This window comes from Triturus cristatus, chromosome 2_1 (assembly GCF_964204655.1).
Source record: "Triturus cristatus chromosome 2_1, aTriCri1.1, whole genome shotgun sequence".
In the NCBI taxonomy this organism is placed as follows: Eukaryota; Metazoa; Chordata; class Amphibia; order Caudata; family Salamandridae; genus Triturus; species Triturus cristatus.
The window spans coordinates 1,160,886,117-1,160,901,628 of record NC_140581.1 but is presented as its reverse complement, the minus strand read 5'-3'; the positions used below and the strand labels follow the sequence as shown (position 1 = coordinate 1,160,901,628).

General features: G+C 47.9%; 1 protein-coding gene and 1 long non-coding RNA gene across 2 annotated transcripts in view; both read left to right on the top strand.

Annotated features, from left to right (window-relative positions):
• TRMO (tRNA methyltransferase O) overlaps positions 1-15,512 on the top strand; it is a 227,917-nt gene that overhangs the window by 15,443 nt on the left and 196,962 nt on the right. The window lies entirely within an intron of this gene.
• LOC146866511 (uncharacterized) lies at positions 1,791-2,449 on the top strand. Its single transcript, XR_014976813.1, has 3 exons — positions 1,791-1,862; positions 1,971-2,023; positions 2,133-2,449. It is a non-coding gene; the product is annotated as an uncharacterized LOC146866511 (long non-coding RNA).

Genomic DNA, 15,512 nt, shown 5'->3' with positions numbered 1-15,512 from the left:
GAATGTTGGGAAGCTAAGTCAGAGTTGACAGTTGGAGCTGGCAGTTGGCACCTGACTGGTGAAGAGAGAGCAGCAGAAACCTGAAGGAGGAAGGAGTGAGGCAGCAGGGGTGGAAACTTGTGCCTGAGTGGGGTCCATAAACCCACCCTTGATACTAGTCCCTACTGACTGAGCCCAGCCTGGAGCCCTGTGTGGGAGAAAGCAAGAAAAACCATCTTAAGGACCTGGACAGCAGGAACAGGCCTTAAAAGTAAAGAACAGCAAGTACCTGACCTGGTTACTGGTAACTACCTGAAGTCCGACGTCGAGAAGCCTAGAGACCTGGAGCCCGAGGTGGAGAAGCGGCGCTGACTGGGAAGCAGACGTCGTACCCGGAGCCGCCAGAGGTCGAGAGGGGGCGCCGACGGAGGTCGTGGAGAGTACCAGAGGTCGTGGAGGAAGACACCTGAGGTCGAGTGAGCGGCGTCGACGGGGGAGTGAAGTCCGCCCTCCGGAGTCGCCGGAGACCGAGGTGAAGCGTGCCGGAGGTCGGGAGTGGAGATCGCACTCCGGAGTCGCCGGAACCTGAAGAAAGAAGCACCGGAGGTCGGGAGTGGAGATCGCACTCCGGAGCCGCCGGAAGTCGACATCGAGCCAAGGCCGCCCGACGTCATCGAACCGGAGCCGCCCGAAGTCGACATCGAGCCAAGACTGCCCGACGTCATCGAACCGGAGGTCGACTCCGAGCCGAGGCCGCCGACATCGAACCGGAACCGCCTATCGACGTCGTCAAGAACTGACATAGCGCCGAGGCCGCCAACATCGAACCGGAACCGCCTCACGGCGTCGACACGACTCCAGCGGCGTCGGAGCTTCATAAAAAGGGCAGTAAGTGGAATAGAGGGCGCCTAAGGCCCTGTGGAGCCCTGAGAGACTATCCTAGGGGCTAGAGAGGTGCTGGAACCAGCTTGATTGTGCCAGGGGTGAGCTGAGACTAATACAGAGGGGCTGTGTAGTGTGGGAGAGCCAGATCTCTAGATTCCCCCTTGATCTACCTCAGTTTAGGCCTCAGCCTTGTCCAAGCCAGGGAGTATACCCCTCAGGCCATCCACCTAACCACAAGCTGTGACTGGGCCAAATCAGCCCATAGTATTTTAAATGTGATCTGATTTTACAAATGTCATTGTTGGCTGATATTATTTATTGAGGGTACTGTGTTTATTGTATTTATCTAAGTTATTCCTGTGATGTATTTATTGTCCTGAGCTAACTTATTCCTGCACAGTATTTATTGCCTCACAGTATTTATTTGACCTGATCCTATTTATCGCACCTGTAAAGTGTTACTATTTATTTGACCTGCACTTTTTAAGAAACAGCCTTGTGTACTGTGATTGTATTATTATTTATTTAATCAGCAACTAAGAGAAAAGAAGATAAAGAGATATATTTTCAGTATAATTTTTAAGGTGTAGTGTCGTTTTTGGAACGGATGCGCGCATGGTTATTGTGTGGGTATGACGTATGCTTAGCACGGTGCCTGACCCCTGACCACTCGAGCCAAGCTACCACAGTGTATGTCTGGGAAGACCCCATTACCACCACCCTTCCGGTGTGGGAGTGGGGTTTTTCTAACACGGCGCCTTTCTGAAGAATCCTTCCCGACCGTCGGGTCACACACAGAGACTCTTTAATCCGTTTAAAAAGCTTAGGGCAGGTATGTCGCTGCTCAATTGGAGGCTCGCGCTTTGTTTGATAATTTCGATACCTGACGTACATTTGAGACGCCTTCACTTTCCTTTCCAGCTTTGGGCTTGCACAGAAATGGTTTAACTAAAGAGAGAAGAGACAAGTCAACCACGAATTTCCCTGTTATTGACATAGTAAGTGGTAGTTTGGAGTTACGTGCCTCCTGCATCCCAATGACTAAAACCGAGTAGAGTGCTGACAGACTTTTCTTGTGACATTTGGATCTGGTTTTTCTCTTGTAGTGGCTCTACATTAGAGAATTTTGAAATTATACTCATTGGTGAGCGTCTATTCGGTAAGATTTCTTTTAATTTTTTCTTGAGGTTCTTGAGTAATGGTGTTGCGCTCCAGGGTCGCTTGGTCATTTTAAAGTAAAACCTTCTTTCTTTTTCTTTACCCCACAGTGTCTTGGTCCTGAAGAGAACCCCTTCTAAAAAACAGTGCGTTCGAAACGCGTAGACCTTATCTCGTTGATATACCAAACAATGGTTTAAATGTGGCTTTTGTTCTGCATTCTAAAACAACTGTTTATGAATTACAAAATTAATTACCATCAGTAGTATTTATGCACACCTAAACAAGTTGGTCAATCTTTTCCTTGTTTGGTTTAGGTCCATGGTCCATCAAATTGAAAGATATAAGGAACCAAGGAGTGGACATGTGAGAGTGTGTATTTGATGAATGAGGAGTGGTGAATGAATGATCAAGTATGTTTGTTAATGTTGAGATATGCCAAATTGGTGGCCAGTCATTGTCTTAAACTCCTTTTGTATTGTGTTGTTGTTAAACATTTTCGTCGTGTTTTTGTATATTCATGTCCAAAATAATTATGGATAAAAATACAAATGAACAAAAAAAAGATGTTCTTCTAATAAATATTATTAATTAGTGACGGCGTGGCTTGTTTGAGTTTTCCCGCGCCGTTTTTGCAGTATTAATCAAAATTGATTATCAGTATTGGCAGACATTTTGTTCTTTATGCTAGTGAGGTATAGGCAGCGTCGGTAGCACTTATAAGCCACTGCCAAAAGGAGCGGACCCGGTGTTGGGGCCCGAGAGGCCGGGTGAAAAAGTCTAGTAATATAATCCAGAGAGAGGGTTTGTGGTTGCAGTGTCTTCCTGGCCTCTATCTGCGAGCCAGCGGGCTACCCACTGCAACTGTGCAGCCAAGTAGTAGTGTTCGAAACAAGGTGCAGCAAGGCCCCCCTGATCCTTGGGTAAGTAGAGCTTCGCTAATGCTATTCTGTGTCGTGCATTGCCCCTAAGGAAGTCCCTGAGTAGTTTAGTGAGTGTGGTGAAAAAGGCCACCGGGACATACAGCGGGAGGTTAGTAAAGTAGTACAGGAGACTGGGAAGGATCATCATCTTGGAGAGGGCTACCCCGCCAGAGACTGTCAGTGGGAGCGTCTTCCAGAAGTGCAGTTGTGACTTTATGGCTGTCACGGCACGTCTCAAATTACCGTCGAAGAGGTCTGTTGGGTGACGATATATCTGGATTCCCAGATAGCGGAAAGTATCCGCTTTCCACTGCACTTTTGTACCCTCCAGAATATATCCCGGATCTTGAGTGTCCCCCCCCGAAATGCGTAAAGTCAGGATTTATTGGCGTTTACCCGAAGTCCTGAGAGAACGGCGAAGTCGCGCAATATGCGCTCCAGGTGAGCCGGGATATTACCGACATCGCTCATGAAGACGAGGAGGTCGTCCGTGTACAACGACACCTGGTGTGTTGCATCCCCTAGGGGTATGCCATCCCCGAGCATCGTTCGCAGAGCCGCTGCCAGGGGCTCACTTGCAAGAGCGAACAGGAGGGGCAAAAGTGGACATCCCTGCCTGGTGCCCCAGCGTATGGATATGGTGTCAGAGATGTATGGTCCCAACCGTACTCGGACTGTGGGATCCTTATATAATAGGTTGACCATCTGAAGAAAGCCCCACCCAGGCTCGTATCGCATCAGTACTGCCGCGAGATAGCTCCACTCCAGACACTGGAAAGCTTTCTCGGGGTCCAGCACAAGACATCCCGCCCTGGGCCACTCCCTCGCACTATCCGATGCCACCCTAAAAAAACCTCCGCAGATTTAGTGATGTGCTACGCTTGGGCACAAATCCGTTTTGGTCTTTGTGGACTAGTTTGGGGACCACCGGCGCCAGACGCTCCGCCAACACCGTGGCAAATATTTTGTAGTCCACATTACGGAGCGCCAGGGCCTCTATGATCCCAAGTTTTCGGGGTCCCTATCTGGTTTGAGCAGGTACACAAGATAGGCCTCTCGCATAGATGGGGGCAGTGTGTGTTCTTCTAGGGCTGTGGAGTAAAGGGTATGCAGTCGCTGCGTCAGATTCCTGGTAGGCCTTGTAGTATTCTGCAGGCAGGCCATCCGCACCCAGCGTTTTCCCAGACGCCATGGACCCAATCGCCTCCCCGATTTCCTCTAGGGTGAGGGGACCACTAAGTGTCTCTTGGTGGTCTGCTTAGGCTATGGGCAGCTGAAGAGGCTCTAAAAATCTCTCCAGGTCCGGGCCGGAGCAATGCCTCTTGGATTGGTATAATTGTGCGTAATGATCAGGCATCACTTTGTGTATCACCCTCTGCGTGTATACCAGGGCCCCCTCTGGTTTGCGTATGGCTCCGATGGGGACGCGAATACTCTCTTGTTCAGCAGCCAAGCAAGTAGGCGGCCCGCCCTGTCCGCCTTGGCGTGTGTGCGAGCTGTGTGGGCAGTATAATTGTGGCATCTCAGTCGTTCCATAAGTTCCGCATGTTGTGTCCTGAGGTTCTCCAGGTGGTCCGATTGTCCACCTCCGCCCTCCCCATCACGCTCATATTGGAGGAGCTGTGATTCTAGGCGAGTGAGCGATAAAGTCAGGTGCTTGCGTATGTTCCATGTGGCCCGAGACAGGGACCTCTGACAGCAGTTTTGTGGGCGTCCCATTCCATCAGGGCGGTACTCGCCGTCCCCTTGTTGAGCTCAAAATACTCCAGAACAGCCGTCTCTAGGGAAGCACGGAATTCTGGGTCTTCCAGTGCAGATGGCTGGAGTCGCCAGGTGGGTATGGGAGGGCGACTAGGATCCCACTTCAGCTGGAGCCTCAGGGGATTATGGTCAGTGTGTCCGCCCAAGGTATTATGTCGCCGCGACCAAGGGGAGTAGAGACTGGGAGCCCACCACCCTATCCAGCCGCATGTGCAAGTCGTGCACTGCTGAGTAGTAGGAGTAGACACGGTCAGTGGGGTGTAGGACACGCCACAGGTCCAATAACGCCCAATGTGATAGCCAGTCTGTGAGTGCCTGCGCGTTTGATACTGCAGTCGTCGCCCGGAGGGGTGGGAAGGATCGTTCCGTGTGCACATCCAGCACCAAGTTGAAATCCCCACCTAGCAGCCAGGGGAGCCCTGTGGACAACTGTGCTAGGAATGAGGGTTGGTCTACGTTCGGGGCATAGATTGAGCCGAGTAGTACCTGTTGGCCGTTAAGTGTCCCTCTTACCAAGATAAACCTGCCGTTGGGGTCTGTCATCACGTGTGTGTGAATGAACGGGGTGCCTGCTCTCACCCAGATGAATGTGCCTCTCGCGTGTGCCGAGTATGTTGTGCCATATATTTGACCCCTCCAGCGCCTACGCAATCTGTCGAGTTTCGGCTGTGTCATGTGTGTTTCCTGCAGTAGGGCGATTGCAGCCGAGTGTCTCTGGAGGTATGCAAATCTAGAGTATCGACGCGCAGGTGTGTACATGCCACGTATGTTCCATGTGATGATGTCAGCTCGTGTCATTTCTGATGAGTTTAATCAGCAGGGGCGCCAGGGATGGGGTGCGCCGCAGAGTACGGGGGTCAGGGACCTGCATGGGCATTAGGAATGCTGCAATAAAAATATAGGTAATAACTGAACTAAGAACTACATAACATCTGGGGCGGACATCTCGCAATATCCGTCCAAACCTCTGTAACAGTTGGGTTGGACAAATTAGGTCAGTGTGTTGCCTATTGGGGTGCGCGCAATAGCATTGTTGTGCAATGGACATCCCCTGAGTGCTAGTATGTTAGGCGCGCCATCTATATAATCGCCTGAGGTGTCTTGCTGGACCAGTCGGGGGCAGGCCTGTATGCCGAATCAAGAGTGCATGAGTCCACTGAGAGTATGTAGGCTGTGGCCAGGGGCGGGCATAGTGATATTATACCTGCGGAGTGGGAGGTGTGTGTGGTGTGTAGCCCAGCGGACCCATTCCCCCACCTAGCAACAATCAAGCGCAAAAACATCAACAGATAGTGTTCTACTTGCGTGAACAGTCTACATCAGAGTTCATCTCGGCAATACATCTTCATATTATGCCATCCGCAGTCTGTGGGGTTATCACTGGCAGTCTGAGATCTTCAGAGATGTTGGTTGACGGCGACGAGGAGCCACTGGACACCAACGCTTCTCCCGTGTAGGTATTCGGTCGTGTTGCGGGATGTGGAGATCCGATGTTTGTAACTGCTTCCAGGGCCTCCTGTCTTTCCCTCCGTATCTTCTCTGGACTCGGCGCTGCTGTCCCCTGTTTTTCGTTCTTTCGAGACCCCGGCTGCCGTCGCCTTCTGGTTCTCCTGCCCGCTGAGTTGACGCCATCTGAGCCTGAGGGCCTCGCGCCCGTCCACAACCCCGACTCCTCCAGACAGTCCCATGCATTTTCCGGCGAGCCAAAGAAGCGGGTCCCTTCTTTCGTGACCACTCGCAGTCAAGCGGGGAACAGCAACAAATATGGTAATTCTAGAGTCCTGAGCTGGTGCTTCACCGCTATATAGTTGCGTCTGCGCTTCTGCACCAGGGCGGTGTAGTCTGGGAAGAGCATAACTTGACTGCTGCTCACCTTGAGGCTGTCCAACTTGCGTGTTTCACGGAGTATTGTCTCCCTGTCCCTGTAGTTGAGCAATTTGAAAATGAACGGTAGTGGTCTGGCGCCTGGTTTGGGCTTCTGTGCCGGCATGCGGTGGGCTCTCTCAACCGCAAACTGCATTGACAATGTTCCCTGGGGTAGGAGGTCTCGCAGCCAGCGCGCCGTGAATTGCTCCGGGTTTCGTCCCTCCTCGCCTTCCGGCAGGCCCACCACGCGGATATTGGTGCGGCGGGAGCATTCTTCCGCTCTGTCCTCCAGGGCATGAACGCGATCTATCAGGTCTTGCAGCGCAGCTGTGTGACTTTGCGTTACAGGTTGAAGCTCCTGCAGCGTTTGGTTGTGCGCAGCGACTTTGTCGGCCAGCTTTCTGTGGTCTGCGTGGAGTAAGGTGAAGTCCGAGGTGACCTATCTATCGTTGTCTCCATGGAGGTTCTGGTGTGTTCCAGTGCAGCGCCGATCCTTTCCACCGCAGCGAGCACGGAGTCCATCTTGGCTGCCAGAGCCGCGGTCGCTCGTTCCGTCGCCCCATCCGCGCACAGGTTAAGAGGGTCCGAGCTGCCCTTGTGCAGGGGTCCCTGCTGTAGTTTGGCTCTTATCCTGCCCATGGCAAGCTGCTGCGCCGTGGGCATTCGTGGCTAGTTGTCAGAGTGGAGTTGCGCCATCGGTGGTATCCCCCTCAGGCGCCAACAGGGGGTTTTGGGGTCCCCGCCCGCATCACGGTTGCCCTCCGACACCAGGTTAGGTACAGTGCTCGCGAGGACACAGTGCGGCGTCTCCTGCAGTGCTGTTAGGCTGCTTTGACGATGTACGGTGGGTCACTTCAACTTGGTCCCGCTCTGGCCACCACCCTAAATCGCCGCTGCCTGCACGGTGGCCCAGGGCCAGGCCCGACTCACAGGGGTCCCAGTAATTCCGTCGCCCTGCAGCCACACACCTTCTGTCACAGCAAGGTCGCTCCAGGAGCCACAATACACCGGGGCCTGTGTCACCAAGGCTCAGCGGGGTGTCCAATACGTGTATAGTGACCGTTATGTTGTAGGGCCTGCAAGATTTACAGTCTCATGCCTGCCGCTCCCGTCGGCGTAGGCAGCCCCCCCATTTACTGATTGTCGACCCCACGTGGCCCCAGCCAACGGGCCCCCAGATATCAACACCACCGTAATCAGTTTTTCGGGAGACAGGGGGCTGCAGTCTGGAGAGTTGCTTGGGCGTCGCTATGTTCCCAGTGGCCGGCCTTGCGTAGCATTAGTGCCGTGTTCCACCCCTCTCCTCCGCTACCATTGCTGCCGCCGTGCATGGGCCAACATACCTTGTGGGGGGTGGATCGTCTCTCACCACACCGCAGCAGCTGTGACTCCAGGGGGTGGTGCAGCTCGATTCCAGACCGCTGACCGGTGGTGGTCTTGCTGTGCGGTGCCAGGCCCGGGCGAAGGCCCCCCCACATCTCTGGGCGCGGACGGCCATCTTCCAGCCCCAGACTCCTGTGCGAGGACCCACAACAAACGGGGCCACACAGGGAGTGTCGCGGCTGAATCCCAGGGCCACCGCCTGCAGCTAAGGTTCTGCCACGCAGCGTCTGGTCTGGGTGGAGGTCCCTCTCAGCACCAGGCGTAGGTATTCAGGCGCGGGCGGCCATCTTCCAACATCGGGCGCCTGCGCATGGCACCACAGTAGGCAGAGCCGCACAACTCCGGGGGAGGGGGTGGGGGGTTTGGCACGGCCAATTTCTAGGCCTCCCGGCTGCGGCGGTGTCTCACCCACACGGCGTCAGGTCCGGACGGAGGCTCCCCACAGCTCCAGGCGCAGGCGCCCACTTCGAACACCAGCCGTCCGCGACCTCGCAGTGGACAGGCTGCACGTTCCCCACTCGTGGATACGTGGTTTCAATGTGCCAAATAGGTCAGTAGTGGGCTCGTCGGGTGTCGCAGGACTTCCGATGTCCGGTCCCGATCAGCATTCACTTAGATGGCGCCCGAGTAGGATAAATTTATCGGAGTTTTGGGTGAATGATGAACGGGGCATAAAGGTTTGCGTCCACCATTTTGGCTGCCTAGCCACGCCCCCCCAAGGTTGGAGGATTTTATTTTAAAGTGAAGTGTGTGACAATTTAACTTTGCAAAGCCCGTTAAATGAAAGGCTGTAAGATGCCAGGCTTTTTTCTACCACAACACTGAAATAGCTAAGTGAACTGTTCAAACATTTCAAATATATTTCACTAGTTATGAAGACCCATTTTTGTAATTCTGTGGTGAAAAAAATATTTTTATAGGATCAAAACAAATTAGAACACTTTAGTTTGTGATGTGCAAACTTTAAATATTTTTGCTGAAACCCTATTTCCAAACATTGTTTATGCGCTATTATCAGTAAAACTACATGTTAGTGGGAAAGTTTTGTGGCTATTTCAATAGAAAATATGCTATCTATAAATGACAGTGCACTATCATTCATTCTTTGACAATATATTCATGAAAATTGAGTTTTTAAACATGAACTGGGAATTATTACTGCTCCTGCCCAGATGACAATGCTATTAGTGAACTAAGGCAAGCCCAGGATCATGTGCACCCTAAATATGGGCTCGATTCTTGTTATACATGGAGCAAACATTTAGTCTAGTAAGTAAAGTTTTTTTGTACAGCAGAAATAGTGATCTTGCATATTTGAAGGTGCTCTCTTATGTGATAATTAAGAAAAAAGGCGACTCCATAAGACAAAATATTTGCCTGGAATCACACAATTTGACACCAGTTCTCGGGTCAAGTACTTTACAATTAGGTGGAGTATATTATTGAAGTTACTAGACCTGCAGGTCTAGTAACATTTTTAGGATTTTTCAAGCCCTGTGTATTGTGAGTTCAGAGACCCCAAGCTCTAAATCTCTACCTGCTCCCAATGGGAAATTACTCTTAAAAGATATTTCAAGGCAATCCCCATGTTACCCTATGGGAGAGATAGTCCTTGCAATAGTGAAACATGAAATCTGCAGTATTTCGCTATTAGGACATTTTAAAACGCACCAGTAGATGCCCTGCCTTTTAAACACTCTGCACCCTGCCCATGCGGCTGCCTTACATGTGAAAAAAGGGAAGGTGTGGGCCTGGCAAGTGGGTACACTTGCAAGGTCTATATGGCAGTTTAACACTGCACATACAAGACACTGCAGTGGCAGGTCTGAGACCGGTTTGCAGGGCTACTCATGTGGGTACACAATCGGTGCTGCAGGCCTACTTGTAGCATTTGATTTACAGGCCCAGGGCACTTTACTAGAGACCTTCTAGTAAATCAAATATGCCAGTTATGATTACACCAATACAAATTACACAGGGAGCACTTGCATTTTAGCACCGGCCAGCAAAGGTAAAGTGCCCAGAGTCTTAAAACCAGCAAAAAATGAAATGCAGCACCAAGTCTAAAACAGGAGGTCAGAAGCAAAAAGACTGGGGAATTCACGCGAAACAATGCCAGGTCTAACAGACACTCTTCCAAAATCATGTTGAACGTGAACAATCACCTAATAACTTCCTTAAATAGTAGCGCATCGATTGACATCATGCCAATGGAAAGTTTTAACAGCCTATCCCCTGTGCTTCTCTCCCTCCGTCAGGCAGGAAGGTGTATAGCTGGGCCGCCCCAGATCCATTACAAAGCCAAGAGTCGTTTAGACATCGAGCGAGCCACATTTCACGGTCAACAAGAGACTTCATTGAGTGCCTGCTTGCTCAGTTTTGCCACCACTGCTTACATATGGTTGATATTCCTCCACTACAACCTGTGTGCTCCCCTTTCAGGAGGTGGGGGCACGTTTTAAATACTACCCAAGCTGCTCTTGGTCAAAGAAAGGAACATGGGAAGCGCCTCACCACATGCTGTGATATAATGAAGTTAAGGGTGATTCCTGGCCAGAACCCAAGGTGTGTGTGTGTTTTTCTTTTTAAGTCGAAAGCTCTCTGCACACGATTCTCGTGGAGCTTAATGCAATGCCCACCATGCAAATTAGGCTGAGGATCACTCACCACATGCTGTCCTCTAACTGCCAAGAATGAAATCCAAATAAAGCGCTCACCAGGAGCTAAGTTTTCAAAAGCATAGCGTGATCACTGGGGACATTAAGCAGGTGTAGATGCAGCAGGCCACCACACAGAGTCCTTGTAGGGAAGAAGGCAGTCTTTCTTGCCGTCCACAGGTCAGCACAGCAAACAAGGGAGTCCAATGGCAGTTTCTCCTGGTAGCATAACAGTTCCTTCAGGCAAGGTGCAGTGTCCATATCCAGCAGTACCTGGTTACAAGCCCCACACAGTGTCTAAAATCATGGGGTCAGAGCCACTGTACTTGTATTCATAATGCCTTTGTGAAGGTAATTTCAATACAAACTTTAAAAGTGCACAACACCTCCATTCAATCCCAGCCCTGGCTCCACACAAACTACAGGGGGACGGAGACAGCATTGTGAAAAGCGGGCACAGCCCTATTCAAGTGCAAGTGACAACTCCTCCCACCACTCTAGCTCAGGAAGACCCATCAGGATATGTGGGGTACGCTTCCGCTCCCTTTGTGACTGTCTAGAGTGAATGCACAAAACAAGCCCATGTCAGTCTAAACCAGACGTTCATTATAGTCAGGCTGCAAAGCACAAAGAGTCATAAGCATACAGAAATGCCCACTTCTAGAAGTGGCATTTTAAAAATAGTAATAATCTGCTTTCACCAATGATGGGGATTTATCGCTGCTATTCCAAACATACCTAACATGGCAAAACTACTCCTTCATATCAGAAATTACCACTGAAACACATACCAGGGAATTCCCAATGGAAACCTAGGAGCAGCCTCAAATGAGTGAGAAGTCAAATAGATTGTTTGTCACTGCCAGGACATGCCACACGACAAAGGCACATGTCCTACCATTTACCTACACAGCATCCTCCCCATAGGGCTGGCCTACCTTAGGGGTGACCTATATGCAGTAAAAGGGAAGTGCCATACTTAGCAAGTAACTTTAAATCAATTTTGTTCAAGTACTATCACTTGACCTCTGCGCACTGTATCTGGCGTGCTTATGCCAACATATATTCACTGTTCAATTTTCAAAACTTGTTCCACCATTGAGACCTATCGTTACAGGTTGTGGTACCATATTCGAACCATTGGGGCAGTACATAGATTACTTTTTACAACCTTTAGTCCAAAATTGGGATTCATATGTGAAAGACACCACACATTTTCTTCAGAAGATTCAAAACTTGACACCCAATGAACATACTATCTTGTGCACCTTGGATGTGAAATCCTTGTACACTTCCATCCCGCATTCTGGTTGTATGGAAGCAGTTGAGTGAGCGCTATTAAAACAGCAGGATATAGGAGCAGATAAAGTATTTGTGTTGGAATTTCTGCACTTCTGCCTCCATCACAGTTATTTTCAATGGGACGAAGAGTATTACTTTTAACTCACTGGAACATCTATGGGTTTTGCTGGGGCTCCAGCATATACGCTAATACCTATATGGCTAAATATGAGGAAGAATTCATCTACAGCTATAGAGATTGGACAGACAATTTGTTGATGTATTGCCGTTACATTGATGATATTTTCATTTTGTGGAACAACAGTATGGAAAAATTGGTTGAAAAAATCATGCAATTAAACACATACAAAGATCATATACAGTTTACTAGCACCACAAGCAATCAGCCTTTATCATTTTTAGATTTTGTTTGACAAAGAAAGGAAACCTCATTTACACAGAAGTGTTTCATAAAACGACGGATAAGAACAATGCATTACAATTCAACAGTTTCCACCCTCAAAGCCTTCTACAACATCTCCCGTAGTCCCAATTTCTGAGAGCGAAGAGAATTTGTTCACACGACCTCACATTGCAGAAGAATTTCAAAATCTTGAGAAAGAGGTACATTTCCAAGGGATATACGATTAATATCATTGACCAAAAAATTGAGAAAACAGAAAGTAAAACACAAGACAATCTTCTTAACCCAGAACCTAAATCAAGGATGTCCAGACAAGTGTTTGTATCTACATATTCTACCTGTTCGGAAATACTGCGAAGGATTGTTAATAATAGATGGGAGATCCTGCAAAATGAAAAAGATTTTAAGGACCTGTTTAAAGGTAAACCTCTACACGCATATAAAAGGTCTAGAAACCTTAAAGAAATGCTGACTCGATCTCCAACGGTCACCAATGAAGAGTTTAAAGGCACCAGGAGGTGCCATAACTGCGTACATTGTAATAACGTGATCTGTGGAAACTTTTTACAACATCCTTCAACAGGAGAATCAATTAAACTGAGACACAATGCAGATTGCATATCCCAAAACTTAATCTATAGTATAAAGTGTCCGTGTGGACTCTTATATATTGGTAAGACAGAACGCAAAATTAAAACGCGAATTTCTGAACATAAAAGTACCATTCGGTGTTCTAACATCAACAGCAGTTTAGCAGCACACTGGATGGAAAATCATCATACTATCGCCCAAATCAAGTTTCAAGTCACTGAAATAATTAAACCCACACCAGGCAAAGATCTCACTAGATCATTGCTTCAGAGGGAAATATTTTGGATCAGGAGATTAGATACACAGGACCTTAGAGGTATTAATGAAAAAGTAGATTTGGGCTGTTTTTTATGAAGATAATCAGGAATCTCAGAACTGTTCAGTATATATGAATGTTAGCCATTAAAATTATGCAGTGCATTGTATATGATTTATGTGAACTCGCCCATGACATTGGACCAACACTTTCACACAGTCTTGACTTTTTTTCTTTTAATTTTTGTTCGTTTTTTAATTGCACATTTTTTTCGTAAGGGTTCGCGAGAATAGAAACTAAGGGTTCACGATGGGTTCATTTGGTGGATCGCGATGTCATAAGAACGGGTTAGATGTTGGTGTACAGTTGATTTTGGCTATAGACTACGCAGTCCACCAGATACATCATACTGTTATAAGATGGTGCCCGTGGAATCTATATTGTAGCACTGTAGCGAGGAGGTTAGTCTGTAGTTGTGTTTGATTAGAATGGAGCATGATGGTTCAATATGGTTTTATTTGGCAAAATGCGATGCCATAAGACCGTATTAGACATTGATTTCAAGTAGGTGTTGGCTGGAGAATACGTAGTTCACCAGATACAGCATTACACTTTTAAGATGGCGCCCTTGGTAGCTCATTACAACATTGCTGAGTAGAGGTTAGTCCGTTGTTGATCTTGAGTAGTAAGCACGTGATTTGTGTTTGCGTTCGTTTTGTGGTGCAGGTGTAGGAAGAACTATCAAGACTTGAGAAGGAGTTGGCGTGTACGTAAAAGATTCCGGGAAAATCACGGAGTGGTGAGCTTCACAGATTTCGTAGGGATTATTGGTGGTATTAGCATGAGCTGTACAATACCCGTGGGGGCAACCAAGGTGCTATGTGATGTCGTTTTAGGTTCACGGTTCTCATTGATCTCCATATTTTATGCACGCTTCAGTAACTTGCAGACGGTGACAGGTTATTATCTGTGTGGTAGAGAACTGCATAACATACTATGAGACTTTGGTGCCACTATATGAACCTAGAGTGTATTTTCTCATGCACAAATCGGGATTTTCTCGTTTTACCTTTCACTTTTTTCTGTTTTTCTATTTACAGTTATACATGCTTTCTTTTGATTAGTTTCTGTTATTTTCAGAGTGATGAATAATGTCATGTTGGCTAGAAGTCTATGTGTAAAAAAACTTTTTCCCTGCTCATTGAATGTAATTGTAACAAACCCACATTTATGTTATTCATTGATACAGCCCCTGAAGAAGGGCCAGAAGGGCCCGAAATGCATTGGGTACGAGCAAGAATAAGTCTCAAGTGCAAATTGGAATTTCTGTTACATATTTGTAGATATTTCTGTGATCATAACAGATTAAACTCAAGTTATAGAGCAATGGTTTTATGATAAGAATTTGTTTGAACGAAGTATAAATAAGAGTGTTATATTGAAAAAACGAGTTTTGAAAATTGAACAGTGAATACATGTTGGCATAAGCACTCCAGATACAGTGCGCAGAGGTCAAGTAGTAGTACCTTAACACAATTGAGTAGAATGAAGGCATAACCGGACAGTATGCCCACCACTGCGGCATGCTAAGTTAAAAGAGAGAATAGATTTTAAACAGTGTAAAATTAGATTACATGGGAGTGCTCCTCTCCAATTGAAAAAGTAACTTTAAATGCCAAGTCACTGTGGCAGTAAACTGTGCACGCAGGCCCTGCAGTGACAGAGGCCTGATACCAGTTTGGAAGGCTACTTCTTTGGGTGGTGCAAGCAGCGCTGCAATCCCACTAGTAGCATTTAATTTACAGACCCTGGGTATGTAGAATACCCCTGTACAAGGGACTTTACAGGTAAATTAAATATGCCAAATGGATGTAGAACAGTCTTGCCAAGTTAAAGGAGAGAGCATGTGCACTTTAGCATTGATCAGCAGTGGTAAAGTGCCCAGAGTCCTTAAACCAATGAAAAGAGGTCAGAAAAAAACAGGAGGAAGACAAAAAGTTTGGGGATAACGCTGCAAAAAGGGCCAGGTCCAACAAGCACCAACAACAGGAAGGAACTTTTAAACCTCATTAAGGAATTCTCCAACCCAGCTGCCAGCGAAAACAATATCAGACCTCACAAGAGCTGTGCGACAATCTCACTGACTTCTTACATGACTAGATCACATTCATATGCAGAAACCTAGAGCCCCAACCCACATTTATGGACTACCTCAACAGATACACCTCTAGCACCCCTTTTGGGTGATTAGAAACGCTTTATACATCCTGATTTATTGTTTGATTGAAACTGGGAAGCCCCAAAGACATTATAAACTCCAAAATCTTCAGTCGCTTCTGAACCATTCA